The sequence below is a fragment of the Aulonocara stuartgranti genome (assembly GCF_965226115.1).
Source record: "Aulonocara stuartgranti genome assembly, chromosome: 1".
Taxonomy (NCBI): Eukaryota; Metazoa; Chordata; class Actinopteri; order Cichliformes; family Cichlidae; genus Aulonocara; species Aulonocara stuartgranti.
This window is the reverse complement of record NC_138939.1, coordinates 41586696-41604382: the sequence shown is the minus strand read 5'-3', so window position 1 is coordinate 41604382 and position 17687 is coordinate 41586696.

Below are 17687 nucleotides of genomic sequence, written 5' to 3'. Positions count from 1 at the left end.
AAGACATAAAACAAATCATCAAGCTGCATTTATTAGTTCCAGGCTCGACTACTGTAATTCAAAAGCTGCAGCAAGAGTACTGACAGGGCTAGAGATGAGTGAGACGACACAAGAAGAAGGCACATAGTTTCAGTCTACCTGGGGAACATCACAGTTCAGCTCAGCCCAGTTTTTTAGTGGCATCCTCCCAATTTAAATATGATTGTTATTTGCAATGGAAATTACACATATTACACATTTTGAAGTAACAAAAAATAGAATTTTAAGTATTTTAAGCGCTTTTTTTCATATGATGTGTTTCATCGTGCCTAATAAGAACACAAGCACCAACAGTTACTACACGACTGAAACTCAAACTGAAAAACGAGCAAAAGATTCATTTTCAAATATACTGAGAGCTCTCCAAGTGAGAGCTACTGCAAGACAGGACAGAATAGAAAAAGAAAAAGAAAGAAAGTTCACTTTGCTTGAAATCCAAGTTCATCTTGCTTTTACCAGCCAGCTGTCCACATGGTGACACAGCTAGCTAAGTATGTGGACAATGTCAGTTTTGCAATTTCCTCCAGTATTAACTGTATTACATTGACTCTTTAGGAACTGTATGGATAATATTATAAGTCCAGGGCAAGAAAAAACATAATTCCAGCAAATCATTTCAGTGCATTTAAATTTACTTGTGCATAAAATCAACAACGCCCACACGCAGAACTCAGCAGCCACACGCGTTACCTTAATGTTGAAGAAATATTTAAATCAGAGGATTCTTTGGCAGGTTCTGAAGTATTGTTATCCCAATAATCTGTGCACAGTATCACATAGCTTCTATGATTTAAACAAGTCATCATACTAAGAAGCACGCATCATTATGCTGTGTAAATAACTGTATTACGCACCATAGCTGCTGCGTGCTATATGTGCTTCATGCTTTGTGGTGATTGTGACTTTCTGATTTCTTAGCTGAAGTCATGCCTAAATATGGTCACGTCTTTATTGTTGGAGATCCATGTGTGTTGTCCTGATAAACAAAGAGATTCTTTTAATCTTACACAGTGGGTGGCTGGACGGACCTACACAAGTACGTGGACATACATTGGACCTTGTTTCAGCCTATGGCCTGCCCCTTTCTAACTTGACAACTTGATGATTTTAGATGCAATGTCTACAGATCATAAGCCTGTGTTCTTTGACATTGTATTGTCCATGAGGTGCATTAAGAACCACGCTCCTGCATGGCATTGTCACAGCCACTGCAGCGCAGTTTTCAGTTCTCTTACATCAGACTTAGATAAACTCTGCCTCAGAGGCGCTCAGCTGCTGGTTCCAGACAACTCGGCTGGATTTCTATAACTCATTGTACCTTGGTATCATTGTCACATCTTCAGCTCGTGGCTGCCACACGGCTTTAAACTGCTACAAGGAGAAGGGAGCATATTACTCCCACTTTATCCTCACTCACTGGCCGCCTGTCACTCCGGTCCTGGACTTGAAGACCACAGGGTACACCACACATCTATCTGCCGCCTGTTGTCAATGATCAATTTCTTTTCAAGTTCTTTTCATCTTTGTTTGATAAGTTTAATATTTGTTTATTAAAAATCTTAATTGAGTTCATGAAGAGACTAGCAAGAACAATAGTAAAGAGCTGTTTCTGCTCTTACTTAGATCTGTGGTTATTAGTAAGGTTATTGTTCAATGTCTTAATGAACAGTGAACAAAAGCTCAGATTAAATGCGGATGAGGTACTGGCTGTTATGTTATTTTCTTTTCAGTGAACCCGCCCCCCAACAAATACAATTAGCGATACAAATGCCGGCTGCTTTGCACATCTCTAATGTAAGCATTAATCGGTGCTACACATCAGTCTTGAGGTTTTGACTTTTTGAAAAGTTTGCTGGTGTAACTACAGCTGTTATTTCTAATGTGCTGCAGTGGATGTATTGATTTATCACTAAGCGTCACTTTAATACTGAAAAACTTCTTAAAAAACGTTTGGCGTCCAGTCATGTATGTGCAGTTACATGTGTTTGCTGCAGATTGAGCAACTTTGGCAGTATTTTGGCCAGATTCTGATAAATACTTCCATTCCTGATTCCCGTTAAGAGATTTTGGGGATGTTTCTTTTTTTAGTTTTTAAATCATAGAAGCAATGTAATACTGTACAAAAGATTAATGAGACGGCAGTATTTCAGAATGTGCCTCAGAATCCTCTGATTTAAATATTTCCAAAACATTGACGTAATCCAGTGACAGCTGTCTGCATTTCCACTGCTGCACAGCAAATATCAACGGTTGATAATTAATTCAGCAAACTTTATTTCTCAAATTGTAAACAAATACAGTTTAAAAAAGCATTTCTGTCGCTGCCTCAGTGTAACTCAGTTTAACGAGGTAACCTGAAGTGTCCAAAAAAAGTGACCAATCACATTAGGACGCTGGTCTCCTTTAGACTCCGCCTCCAAACTGTCAAAAGTCAAAGTGAGTTGCTTATTGAATAAAAACAAATTGGATAATAGAATGCTTTTATTTTTATTTTATTAAACACTCAGAACTTACACTAGACAGCTGCTGTTTGGAAGAGAATTGAAAAAATACTAAAAACATAATTTCATCATCAATGGAACAGTCTTCAGGATCGCCATGTATCAACATGCTGGTGAAAATGTTTCCTCCTGGATTAAAATATGTTAGATTTTATTCAGAGTCATCTGTTAAAGTAAGAACAGAACATTTTACATCAGGTTCAGCTCAAAATATAATGACAGCTGTCAGTATATTTTGAGCTGAATATTTATTTAATTTTAAAGTAAAGCTTTAGATTTAAGGCTTTATTTAGCTAGAAAGAATGTGCCGGGAGTCAAGTCGTCCTCACCGGCTCTCTTCATCTCGCGGTCAACTACCGAGCTGGTGGGGTAACAGACATCTGCCAAAACGTTGGAGCACTTTTGCAAATATGTGATGTATTGGTAAAGCTAGCAGACATCTGAAGTTTACACATCTACATTCTTAAGAAAATATCTTAAAAGTTTTTTTTGTGTCACAGACAAAGTAATGTCTCCAAATTCATGGGCTGCATCCTCCTGAGGACCCGGCCTTTGCGGTCTACGTGGGCCGGGTCCTCAGAAGGTCGGGTAGGCTGGAAGTAAGCGGCTGTGAAATTGGACGGTCCAGCCTTCAGATTAGCGTCACCGCTGTCTCGGTGGAGTTTAATAAACTCAGCCGTCTGCTCCCTGCTATCTAAAATATAACAGGACACTGGAGTAAACTCTCCACCATCTCACACGTCTGTTTAATCAGTTTTCTGTCTGACGTTTAGTCAGCTGTGTGAAAACCAAGGAGGAACCCACCCGGGGGATTAATAAAGTTTTATTTTATCTATTATCAATTATCTTTTATTTTATCTAATCTAATAACTTTAATCTCAGCCTCATGAACAAATAAAACACTGAAAAAAGCCCAACAATAACATTTTTAGGTTGTCTAAGTGACTTATATAGTACTTTTAACCCAAGTAGCAAAAGTCCGCGGTGATCTGAACATGATGTGCCGGGAGTTTGCCGTTCTCTGCGGCTCTAATGACCCTCGAGCTCCCGGCTAGCTATCGACCCAGGAAGATTAATAAGAGTAATTTTAAAACTTAGTAGCGGCCGCCATTGCCGGAAACTGGAGTTTGGCTGGGCCACGCTATGAATTCTGGGATATGGTGGGCCACGAAGGACACACCCGACCCATCCTTCAAATTCGGGGAAAAGGAGGACGCATTTGTCGGCTGCATTCGGAGGAGTCTACGAATTTGGACAGCCTTCGGCGCGTCGCTGTGACGCAATCGGTTTACAAATGCGGCCTCAGGAGGATGCAGCCCATGAATTTGGACACCCCCTCAAACTTTACTTGTAGTTTTACCCGCTGTCTTCCGCCATTGCTGCGTTTGAGTTATGGACGAAATGCATTTTGGGATATTGGCTGCACCAAGTCCGTGGCATCCTCTGGTTCTATCGAGGACGCATTTTGAGCGTACTTGACATGATGCATGCTTTACTTTGGGTATCAGAATCTCATGAGAACGCAAGTACACAAATATGGCCAAATGTCTCTCCATACGTATCCCAGAATGCACTTCGTCCAAAACTCAAACGCAGCAATGGCGGAGGAGAACTGAGTATTTCGCTCGTCCCCTGATGTAAAAATATGCCGGTCTTACTTTAACAGCTGAATTTAACAAAAGGAGAGGAAGAGAGAAAAGAAACAGTGAGAATCTGCTTCAACACCTGCTGAAAAAAAAGAAATGATACAGCAGAGAAACCACAGCAACAACCAGCATTTGCATAAATATCAGTTAATAATTAATGTTAATGAACAGCATACAGTATTAATAATACCATATATATTTATATGTATTTAACACCAGACATACCATGTGCTGTATGATAGATACCAAGAAAGTACACCTTGATCATTTAGAAATGTTTCAAAGTAATAGAAAATCAGTTTGTTGCTATGTTTTGTTTCACATTCTAAAACCTGCATGTATCACTTACACATGGCAAATCAACTAAAAATAAATGCAGAAAAATGTGTCAAATTAACCACTTTAGCTGTGGGAGGCCCTGCTGCTGTACCAGAAAGAACCAGTAACCAGGTCACATAGTCACAGGAGAACTACAGGAGGCGAGACCGCAGTCATAACAACAGAGTGAGGAAGAGGTGAAATTAAGGTGGTGAGAAAATAGATGAACAGACATACTTAGATTCATGGATTCGGGTAAAATGAATATTCTAAGGGGCTTGGAAAGAAAAGCGTCTGGACTTCTTTAAGTTGCTTGAAGACCTTTCACTTCTCATCCGAACAGTTTTTTCAGTTCTAGGGTCAAATGGTGGAGGGTCCCAGATTTAAGCCCTGTGGAGTATCCCCCCGAGAGGGACAATGGACCCCCTAATGATCCTCTACTTAATCACACAAGCCAAGGTGTGAAAACGGGTGTGTGTCACAATCAGCCAAGGTTTCGGGTGAGCTGATTGTGAAACCTGGCCCCACCCTGTCATGTGATTTCCTGACGTCAAATGGTCTAGGATGTGAGTGGGCGTTAAGGCGTCTGGGAAGGATCTCAAAACTGGATTATAGATGGCAGAGAGTTGGTGTCGTAAACCCCGCCTCTGTTCAAAGATGGTCGCTCACAGTGGACATAGATGCTTCTTTCACTCCTCTTTCAAACCATCTGTCCTCTCTGTCCAAAATGTGAACATTGGCATCTGCGGATGATGCGGATGGACAGATGAGTCTTGTCCCGTGGAGATGGTAAAAGGAATGGCCGCTTTGACCACGAGGCACTGCTAATAGCTAAAGTGTAGCTTTAGCTATTAGCAGTGCAACTAATAACTAACCCAATAACAACTATTCAAACCTGATTAACAAGAAAATCTTTCAATATCAATAATGAAACAATATGAAATGTGTACATAATATATGGATGCTTCTTTTTTTCTTTTTTTTTTTTTGAGGGATGGACCGCCTGGACCAAAAATGTCAGGGAGGATTCTTTTATTCCAGTCCAGCCCTACTAGCAACCCATCCAATTCACACATGCAAAGAAATCATACCATAGATATCCATAAATTACATTAATAATACGAGAAAATGGCCTATGAAAAGGCGTCTCATTACCAAAGTGTCACACAACAAAGACGATGGATAAATTACGTTATCTGTAATAATGACACAGGGAAAAAGTACTTAACATGCTTACTCAAATGTATTTAATACTTCCTACAAAAGCCTGTGTTGGTGATGACAGCTTCAAGACACCTGTTGTATGGAGAAACTAGTTGCATGCATTTCTCAGGTGTGATTTTGGTTCATTCTTCCACACAGTCTTCAAATCCTGAAGGTTTCATGGGCTCTTACGTTTTTTCCATAGACTTTTAATTAGATGCAGGTCAGGTGGTTGGCTTGGCCATTCTAGCAGCTTTATTTCTTCCTCTGAAACTAATTGAGGTTGTTCTTGGCTTTGTTTGGTATCACTGTCTTGCTCAAACATTGATCCTCATCTCATCTTCATCGTCCCAGTAGATGGCAGCAGATCTTTATGAAGAATATCTCTGTCCTTTCCTCCAAACTTCACTGTTGGTATGGTATTTTTGAGGTGATATGTCTTTTGACCTCTAAATATGGCGTGTATTATGGCATCCAGAGAGTTCAATTTTGGTCTTATCTGACCAGACTATATGTTCCCAGTATTTCATAGGCTTGTGATGATGTCATCCAAAAAGGCAGTAGCATATGCAGCATGCAACTGCAGCACCCGGTCCATCAGGCGCTGGAATGTGACAGGGGCTCTGAACAAGTCGAACGGAAGTGTGACAAATTGGTACAAACTGTATGTACTGGAAAAGGCCATCTTTTCCTTGGACTCCGCACCCAGACAAGGGAATCTGCCAGTAGCCCTTGGTTAAATCGAGAACCATGAAAAAGCGAGCAGTGCATAACTGGTCCAGGAGCTCGTTGACCTGGGGCATGGGATAAGCATCAAACTGTGACACTTCATTCACCTTGCGATAATCAACACAGAACCGTATACAACCATCTTTCTTCACCACAGGAGCCGTGGGGCTACACCAAGTGCTGTGTGACTTTTCTATTTTTCCCACTTTTAGCATTTTGGCCAATTCAATCTGAACAATTTGTCTCTTATGCTCAGGTACCCTGTAGGGCCGTAAACACATTGTCATGCCAGGCTGTGTTTTAAAATGGTGCTCCATTTGCACAGCCGGGCAGCAGGGAGAACACATCTGCAAAATGCTGTTGCAGCGAGTAAAGTGCTTTGAGTGCTCAGACAAAGTAGAAAACCGCTATAAAAGAACCCGTCCATTTACCACTTATATATTATATACCATATATTAATCATTATTAGTTATTACAGCAGTGAACCTGAACTCTGTGTCAGCTACTGAGCTTCAGTAAAGATTCAAGTTTCAGTTATTTATATTTCCTATCACCTTAAATCTTCACTCAAAGACAAGTATCTGTTACAGTGTATATATAGGTGTGTTATATATAAGAGACAAATATTGTTCTTTTAATATGTTGACATGTCAATCCATACATATATGTGTAAAAATTCAATTTACGAGCTGTGATAACTGTTTCTGATAAAATGAAGAGTAAGGCAAGGCAAGTTTATTTGTGTAGCACAATTCAACAACAAGGTGATTCAAAGTGCTTTACAGAGACATTAAAAAACAAAAGCAATAAAAAGCATGATTTAAAATAGATTAAAAAAAAAACAGTAGATAAAATCAGTAGTTAAATGTAAGTTTTGAAATTTAAGCTTAAAAGTGTGGATTTGGTGCTTTATTCAAATGCAGCTGAGAACAGGTGAGTCTTCAACCTGGATTTAAATAAACTGAGTGTTTCAGCTGATCTGAGGCTTTCTGGGAGTTTGTTCCAGATATAAGGAGCATAAAAGCTGAATGCAGCTTCTCCGTGTCTGGTTCTGACTCTGGGAACTGATAAAAGACCGGATCCAGATGACCTGAGGGACCTGGAAGGTTCATACTGGGTCAGGAGGTCACTGATGTATTTTGGTCCTAAACCATTCAGAGCTTTATAGGCCAGCATCAGAACTTTAAAGTCTATCCTCTGACGGACAGGCAGCCAGTGTAAAGACCTCAGAGCTGGACTGATGGGGTCCACTTTTTTGGTCTTAGTGAGGACTCGAGCAGCAGAGTTCTGAATGAGCTGTAGATGTCTGACTGATTTTTTAGGTAGACCTGTAAAGATGCTGTTACAGTAATCAAGCCTACTAAAGATGAATGCATGGACTAGTTTTTCCAGGTCCTGTTGAGACATCAGATCTTTTATCCTTGATATATTCTTGAGGTGATAGTAAGCTGACTTTGTTATTGTCTTAATGTGTTTTTCTAAGTTTAGGTCTGCATCCATCACTACACCCAAATTTCTCGCCTGGTTTGTGGTTTTTAGATGTATAGATTGAAGTTCTCTGGTGACCTGTAATCGTTTTTCTTTGGCGCCAAAGACTATTACCTCAGTTTTGTTTTTGTTTAGTTGGAGAAAATTGTGGCACAACCAGTCATTGATTTCCTCAATGCATTTCCCAAGAGCCTGTACAGGGCCTCGGTCTCCTGGTGACATTGTGATATATATTTGTGTGTCATCTGCATAGCTGTGATAGTTTATTTTGTTGTTGTTTATAATCTGTGCCAGTGGGAGCATGTAAATGTTAAACAGAAGGGGTCCCAAGATGGAACCTTGGGGAACTCCACATGTGATACTTGTCTGCTCAGATGTGAAGTTACCTATTGATACAAAGTATTTCCTGTTTTCTACGTATGTTTTGAACCAGTTTAGTACAGTTCCTGAAAGACCTGTCCAGTTCTCCAGTCGTTTGAGTAATATGTTGTGGTCAACTGTATCAAATGCTGCACTGAGATCCAGTAAAACTAGGACTGACATTTTTCCACTGTCTGTATTCAGACATATGTCATTAAACACTTTGGTCAGAGCGGTTTCAGTGCTGTGGTTCTGTCTAAAACCTGACTGGAAGGCATCGTAGCAATTATTCTGTTTTAAGAAGTAACTGAGCTGTTGAGAAACTGCTTTTTCAATGATCTTACTTAAAAATGGGAGATTTGAGATCGGCCTGTAGTTGTTCATTTGTGTCTTGTCAAGATTGTCCTTTTTCAGTATAGGTTTGATTACAGCAGTTTTTAGTGATTCTGGAAACACACCTGATAATAAAGAAAAGTTGACGATCTGTAATAGGTCTGACTCTAAAGTCTTTGAGACCTTTTTGAAAAAACTTGTTGGCAGGACATCTAAACAGCAGGAGGAGGAGTTCAGTTGACCTAAGATGTCCTTCAGGTCTTTGCTGTTAATAGGTTGAAACTGTTTCATGGTGTTTAAACAGTTTTTTGGTGGACACAGTACATATCCTGGATCTGCTGTTGATGTACCAATTGCTTGTCTAATTTTTTGGATTTTTTTCAGTGAAGAATTTGGCAAAGTCATTGCAGGCCATGGTCGAATGAAGTTCAGCTGCCACTGACACAGGAGGGTTTGTTAGCCTGTCAACTGTAGCAAATAAGACCCGAGCATTATGGCTGTTTTTAGTGATGATGTCAGAGAAGTAGGACCTCCTTGCACTCCTCAGTTGTAAATTATAATTGTGAAGTTTCTCTTTATAGATGTCATAATGAACCTGGAGGTTTGTTTTTCTCCATCTGCGCTCAGCTTTCCTACACTCTCTTTTTTCATTTTTCACCAGTGTGGAGTTTCTCCATGGAGACTTTTTCCTTCCAGAGATAACCTTCACCTTAATGGGAGCAATAGTGTCCATTACATTTAACATGTTAGCATTGAAGCTATTGACGAGCTCATTGACTGAACCTTTGGACAGGTCAGGTGTTAATGGGAAGACCTGGTTAAAGATCTCACTACTGTCTTCAGTTATACACCGTTTTGTGATCACTGCTGTTGATATATTTATGTGGGCTGAGATTTTACTTTCAAAGAAAACACAGTAATGATCAGACACACCCACATCAGACACAGTAACCTTTGAAATGCTCAGGCCTTTGGAGATCAGTAGGTCAAGAGTGTGTCCTCTGTTATGTGTGGCCTCTGTTACATGCTGAGTCAGCCCAAAGTTCCCCAGAGTGTTACTCAGGTCTTTAGTCCCTTTGTCCTGAGGGTTGTCCACATGGATGTTAAAATCCCCAGCAATAATTACACAGTCAAAATCATTTAAGGTCATTTAAGTGAAAAAAAGAAAAAGAAAAGAAAAAGACAGCAGCCGAAAGCGCTATAAACAACGGTAGACTGGTGGGTAATAAGCGAATGAATAATACAGAAAACAGAGATTGGAGACGGGAAACTGTTCTTGAAGTACAGAGAGAGAGAGAGAGAGAGCTGTGCATGGATGTGATTTTAATAGTTGTGGAAGCAAAACAGCAAAATTCATGACGACATTGATCAAATGTGAAGCGCAGTTTGCTGCTTCTTTTGCTGCTGGCTCGGTGGATTTTGGTTGGAGAGACAAAACCTGCAGCTCAGAATCAGCACAAAAAGACGTAAACACAGCGCGGACCGGACGCATCGGATTCGCTAAGCTCCGACAGCGTGTCCGTCTACGGGCCGTCGGGTGAGAAAGCCGAGAAAGACAAAGCTGATTCTGATGCGTCGGTCCGTTCTGTGTTTACGTCTTTGTGTGGAGTCCGTGTACCTGCTCTCATTTGCTGTTTGGTTGTTGTTGAAATGGTTTTGTGAGCTTTAATCTGAGAATCTGGCGTTTCTGGCAAAACACAGTTATATTTAAAAGTCGATTCAGGATTTAATGAATTGATATCGCTTTATTCAAGCTACTCACCTCCCACTTCCACCTGCACTTTCAACTGGACCACGGCCAATCAGAGAGGTCCCACCCCTTACTATCTCTGATTGGTTTAGTCCACGATAGGGGCAAAATGTGTGTCTGTTGTTGACCACAGGGAAGGTTGCAGATTTTTTTTTTTTTTTTTTGCTACCCGAACAGTTGGTCGCACAGGTGCAACCAAATTTTTTTTTTTAGTCGCACCACTGAAAAATTTGGTCGCATTTGCGACCAAATTGGTCGCACTCTAGAGCCCTGCTAGTATGTATTTAAAGTAACCAATTTTAGGAGTTAGAAACTAAGTAAGAAATAAAAGATCCCAAAACAAGATTCATAATCTTATACTTCCTGCTCTTGCTTGGTATATCACTTTACAAACAAGATCAAAAAGACTTTTTGGCTGGATATAAGATTGTAAGAGTTGGTTAGACGGCCAGTTTTTGCAGTCCAGGTATTGAATAATCACACCCCATCTTATCTTAATGACCTTATAGTTCCTTATCACCCCAATAGAGTACTTCACTCTTTCCTAGAGTATTTAAAAGTAGAAGGTGAGGCAGAGTCTTCAGTTTTCAGGCCCCTCTTCTGTGAAACCAACTCCCAGTTTGATTTCAGAAGACAGACACCCTCTGTACTTTTAAGATCAGGCTTAAAACATTTCCTTTTGATAAAGCATATAGTTAGTGCTGGATCAGGTGACCCTAAATCCTACCTTAGTTATGCTGCAATAAGTGTGGGCTGTTGGGGATTCCTATGATGGACTGTGTCTTTCTCCTTCTCTCACCCCTTTTTACTCACCATATGTTTATTCAGCTCTCTGCATTTAGTCATTAGTTATTATTAATCTCTAGTTCTCTTAGTCCCATGTTCCTTCCCTCACCCCAAAACAGTTGTGGCAGATCCCAAACAGTTTAATCTGTTCATCTGGACATGGCGTTTTCAGTGGGAGAAATGTTTGGTCACTCACCCAAGTGTCTCAGCTGACTGCAGGTTTCCCCAACCTTATAAACAGTACATTGAACAATGGGCCGTGAGGTGAGTTCACTGATCATTAATCTGCAAATTGTCATTACCATTGATCAACAAGCACTGATCAAAGACCGTTGATCACTGATCAAAGGCCATGAGTCCCACTCACAGAGAGTTGGGGAATGGCTGCAATCACAGCATTGTAAGATGGTGACAGATGTACCCTTAGGCCCCCTCCTCGATTCAGAGATGGTCTTTCCCTTTTCATATAAGTGGCCTCCTTGACTCTCTGCTCAAACCAGCGTTCCTCCCTGTCCAGAATGTTACATCCTCATCATTGAAAGAGTGTCCACCAGCCTGTAGAGGTAGACTGAGGAGTCCTGGCCTGACGAGTTAGCTCTTCTATGTTGTGCCATCCGTTTCGCCGATGTATAAATCCTGGCAATCCTCCTGGCACTTAACAGTCTACACTATATAACTCTGTTTGTGTCAGGAGACCCGATCCTTGGGGTCCCCTGACACGCTTTTGGCAAAGTGTGTTTTGAGGTTTCAAAGCCACAGGGACATGGTGTTTAGAAAAAATGTGTCTCAACTGTTCCAATATTCCTGACACATACAGGATCTCTAACTGTTTTTACTTGGGCAGCAGTTGTCCATCTCTCCTGGATCAGCTGGAGCTTTCTTTGTGTGCCTTCTCAGCTTTGACAAATGACAAAAACTCAGGGCCTCCTTGATGTGCTGTTCTTCTGCTTCCCTGGCTGCTGTGCCTGTGGGGAAGGTGTTTGCTCTGTGTTGTAGCGTCCTGATGACACTCAGTTTGTGCTCCAGTGGATGATTTCCACTTCTTCCATGAACAAGTTGGCCACAGTGGGTGAAACTGGGGAACCCATGGCACACCCATATAGTACTGACCCTTGTATGTCAAATAGGTGGAATTAAGACACAGTTCTAAAAACAAACACACTTGGTCGGTGCTGAGAGTGGTCCTGTTGCTGAGGTGGGGGTCATCCTGTAATATCTTAAAAGCTACCTCCAACACTTCAGACAGAAACGTGTGTTCCAGTCGACCACAGCATGTCTGTCTGAAGAGCTGCCACTCGGACAACATCCAGCACAGGGACGCCACAGGGGACGGTCCTATCACCCTTCCTCTTCACCCTCTACATGTCTGACTTCAGGTACAAGTCTCAGTCATGTCATCTGCAGAAATTCTCTGATGACTCTGCCATTGTGGGCTGTATCAGGGATGGACAGGAAGAGGAATACAGGAGTGTGGTGGACAGCTTTGTTGAGTGGTGGGAGCTAAACCATTTACAACTTAACATCACAAAGACAAAGGAACCTGGACTTTAGGAAGCATGCTCCTCCTCCTATCTGTCACCATCAGAGGGGCTGACGTGGAGGTAGTTGAGGACTACCGGTACCTGAGGGTACACAATGATCAAATGCTTCGATCGGTGGATCTGGATGTCACTGCCGTGGAGGTCTCCGAACCAGCTCCCCTCAGGTTGGGTTTAATAAATGCCAGATCGGTGGCGAATAAGACCTTCATCCTGAAGGATTTCTTTTCTTCCCATGCATTGGATTTCCTCTGTTTGACTGAAACACCCTGTGAGTTAAGCGTCTTTTCTGAACTGCTGAACTGCTGGCTGTGCTTATTTTAGCACTCCGAGAGCTACTGGTCGTGGCGGGGGGTTAGCTGTTGTTTTTAAAGCACACTTTGAGTTTAAGCAACTATCCTCATGGACACGCCACACAAGCTTTGAACTTTGCCTGTGTGAACTTGGCCACTCGCCTTCATTGCTGTGTGCAATAGTTTATCGGCCTCCTAAATATAACAAGGAGTTTTTATCTGAGTTTTCGGAGTTTCTCGCTGACTGTGCATCCCGGTGTTCCAGATCTACTGCCGTTTAGATCAACTGCTGTTGGTCGAACAGATGTGTGGCAGTCTTGCGTTTCAGGAGTTGCTACCGACAAACCAGCATGCAAATAAACCTTTGAAATGAATGAAATGACACTAATATTTCACTAGTGTTGTAACATCACATGTCGTTAGAGTAGTCTGCCTGTTTCTTTTCTCTGCGAACAAACATTTTAGAGTTGGTAGTTATATACAGTCTGTATAAGTGTGGTTAATCTAATAAACATTTGTAAGGAGATGGCAGTTACTGTGAATTCACAGCAGTTACACAGTGATTAGTAATAAACAGAGTGAGTGGATTTAAGAAAGTCAGTGACTCAGGTGTGGAGATTGGTTGCCTCAGGGCTGTGTTTTAAGCCCCCTGCTGTACTCACTATACACATTGCAGTTATCCTTCTATCTTCTAGTCTCCCTCAGCATGTATCACCTGGAAAGTCACGCCAGTGAAGCTTAAGACCCTTAATGAACCGAACATCAACTCAAAATAAGCACAGATATGCAATGTGTGTAAAATACTTCTAACCGTACTTGTAATAAAAGTTAACATAATGGAAGGATCCTCAAATGGACATCTTCAATCAACAACTGTAATGCAGTATCAATACTGTGAGAAATATTATTAGATGAAATAATGCTGTAAAGAATGTTATTAATGCAATTATAATGATGCAGATTATATGGCAGCAATAAAAGAATTTCTGTATCTCCACACTGTGTAGCCACATCAGACACCACCTCCATTGTCAAGTTTGCTGACGACACTGCTGTTGTGGGCCTGATCTCCGACAACATCGAGACGGCCAACCTGGAGGAGATTAGGAACCTGGAGACCTGGTGCAGGGAGAATAACCTCCTCCTAAACATCAGCAAGACTAAGGAGCTGATCGTGGACTTCACTAAAAAGCAGGCGAGGAATTACAAACCCCTCATCATCAGTGGCACGCCAGTGGAGAGAGTGGACAGTTTCCTATACCTGGGTGTCCACATCACTCAGGACCTGTCATGGTCCTGTCACATCAACACCCTGGTTAAGAAAGCCCGTCAGCGTCTGTTCTTCCTCAGAAGACTTAGAGACTTCCATCTGCCACTGAAGGTGCTCAAGAACTTCTAAATGGTAAATGGCCTGCATTTGCATAGCGCTTTTCTAGTCCCTAAGGACCCCAAAGCACTTTACACATTGTTACGAAATCAGTTTTACCCTGGTTCTTTTTATTCCTCGAGCATCCAGAGATGGCACCGGACTCAGTAGTCATTTTCACAAAACTTTATTCATCTTTACTCATCTTCATTTAAGGGAAGACTGGCAAGGGAAGACTTGCCAGGCCGGTGCCCCTCAGCAAAATCTACACTCCTTTGTCTGTGAAACACAGTTTTGTAGGGGCGACCCTATCATAAACCCCCCACGGTGTGCTGCAAACTCTGTGTCTGTGTGCACGAGCACATGAATGCCTACATGTGCGCGTTCCCGCGTGTCTATGTGAGTGCTCGTGTGTGACCGTGTACGCATACCTGTGTGTATGTGTGAGTGCGCGTGTGGATGTGTGTGCGTGAATTTCCACTCAGCATTAACTCCTCTCTGTTTTACTTTCACAGTTCAAGTGGGGGAGGGGTCTCCTACAATCTACTCCTAAGTTCACGACACAGTGAAGCCTTTATTATATTGAGGGCAGTGTCAGTGTCTCTATGTTCTATGTTAACACATTTCTAAACTCTAAAATAGGCTAAACATTCTACAACATCCAGTCATTCCCATTCACACATACATTGGCGACGGCAGCTACATTGTAGCCACAGCTGCCCTGGGGCGCACTGACAGAGGCGAGGCTGCCGGACACTGGCGCCACCGGGCCCTCTGACCACCACCAGTAGGCAGACATAGTATCTTGCCCAAGGATATTTGGCATGCAGCCAGGAGGCAGCCTGGGATCGAACCACCAACCTTCTGATTAGTGGCTGACCTGCTCTGCCACCTGAGCTACAGCCACCCACTTCTACTCCTGCACTATCGAGAGTGTCCTGACGGCAAACATCTGCACCTGGTTTGGGAACAGCACCAAGCAGGACAGGCGAGATCTGCAAAGAGTGGTGCGCTCGGCCGAACGCATCATTCAATCAGAGCTCCCTGACCTGCTGTCCATCTACACCAAGCGGTGCAAGTCCAAAGCTAGGAAGACTATGATGGACCTCTCCCATCCCAACAATGGACTCTTCTCACTGTTGAGGTCTGGGAAGCGCTTCCGCTCCCTTAAGGCCAAAACAGAGAGAATGAGGAGGAGCTTCTTCCCCCAGGCTATTCGGGCCCTGAACCAGGTGTAGGACTGGACTCTCCCACACACGTCACTATAAGACTGGACTCTCACAAAAACTGAGAACGTTGGGCAAGTTCAAAAGAAATGTGTTTGTAAGAACGAAAAACCAAATGGTACCTACAATAGTTATGGAAAGTCTAACTGTTGTATGTCTGTGTTCTACATGTTTATCTGATGGAAAATAAAGTTGCTATTGTTTTATTGCAGTTTTTTGACAATTCTGAGTGGATTTACACAGTACGGGTCACAATGACCCACAACAAAATCAATGTCATTTTTTTGTTTTTCAACATAATACAAGGGTTCATTTCCAAAACTTGCATATGATCTTCAATTTGTAGCAGATCCACTATTACACAGCAGCTGGAGCAGTCTCCAATGGAGGTCAGTCCAATGCTGCCACCTGTGGCCAAGTACCATAGCCTACTACTAGATTAACTTGTGACACATCTGCACCTGCTGCTATGATCACATTGAGTAGAGGCTGAGTGGCTGCACTTACCCCTGGTACATCCACATCTACCCACACACATGTTGAAAGATGCAAACCCAGCAATGTGGATTGTCAACACTGAAAACAATCAGTAAGCAAAGACAACAGGGATCAATTTTGTCTGTTTATTTAGCACCCACAACATTTGTAGTCGTCTTCTGCACAGGGGAAGTCCACACACACCGTGTGGTACCACTTTCCACAGAAGGTGCAATCTGCAAGACTGAATGAGATTGTCAGGGTCATTGTCTGACTGTTTATTACTAATCACCTGCTGTACATTCACAGTAACTGCCATCTCCTTATAAATGTTCGTTAGATTAACCACACTTAAACAGACTGTATATAACTACCAACTCTAAAATGTTTGTTTGCAGAGAAAAGACACAATTTTTCAATTCAATTCAATTTTTTTCTTTATTGTCCCACAAGGGGAAATTAGTTTAGCAGCAGGAGGATAAGAACAACAGAACAATACTATAAAACAATAATAACAATAATAATGATAGAAAATTCAAGGACAATTATTTGCCATTAAGGAGACAAGACGCAGTAGGGATAAAAGAGACCTGGAGTCTTTTAGTCCTCCTCGGAGGTACTCTAAAACGGCGGCCGGAAGGCAACAACTCAAACTCACTGTGAAGTGGATGGTTCACACAATTAATAATAGAATGAGCCTTTCTAAGCACGTTTCTATTGTAAATGGCCAAACGTCCATCTTGCTAGCGCCCTGAAATTTTGCTAGCGGTTTTTACCAGAAATCCCAACCGATTCTTATTCTTCACTGTCAGGTTACCAAACCAGGCAGCGATACAAAAAGACATCACAGATTCGATAAAACTTCTATAAAACAAGGACAACATCTCAGATGAGACATTAAAAGATCTCATTTTCCTTAAAAAGAACAGTCTTTGTTGAACTTTTTTAGTAGTGGCATCAGCATGAGATTCAAAACACAGTTTATGGTCAAGTACCACACCTAGATATTTATAACTCTCAACGATCCCAATATCGGCAGTTTTAATGATAGTGGGTGATGAGCTATAAGAGGACTTCCTAAAATCAATAATCATGTCTTTAGTTTTTGACACGTTCAGTGAGAGGAAGGACTCATCACACCAATTCACAAAATCATCTACAACCTGTCCATGGCCTGACTCGTCCCCCACTAGAAGACTGACGATTACTGTGTCGTCAGCAAACTTCAGGATGTGTCTGTTTGTGAAATTGCTGCGACACTCATTTGTGTACAGAATGAACAGAAGGGGAGAGAGGCAGCAACCCTGGGGTGATCCAGTAGAGGAGGAGAGCACATCAGAAAAGACATGATTCACCCTCACACATTGTGACCTATTAGTCAGAAAGTCTGTCACCCAGCCGACCAGACTAGTGTCAAGCTTGAAATGATTGTAGAGCCTGTCAGCAAATAAGAGGGTTGAATTGTATTAAATGCAGATGAAAAGTCAGCAAATAATAATCTTGCATGGGTGTGGGGGGCCTCAAGATGCTTATACAAGAGATGCAGGAGTGTGACAGCAGCATCCTCCACACCTCTCCCTGCTCTATAGGCAAACTGGAAGGGGTCAAGATGGTGTTCAACATGCATTAAAATC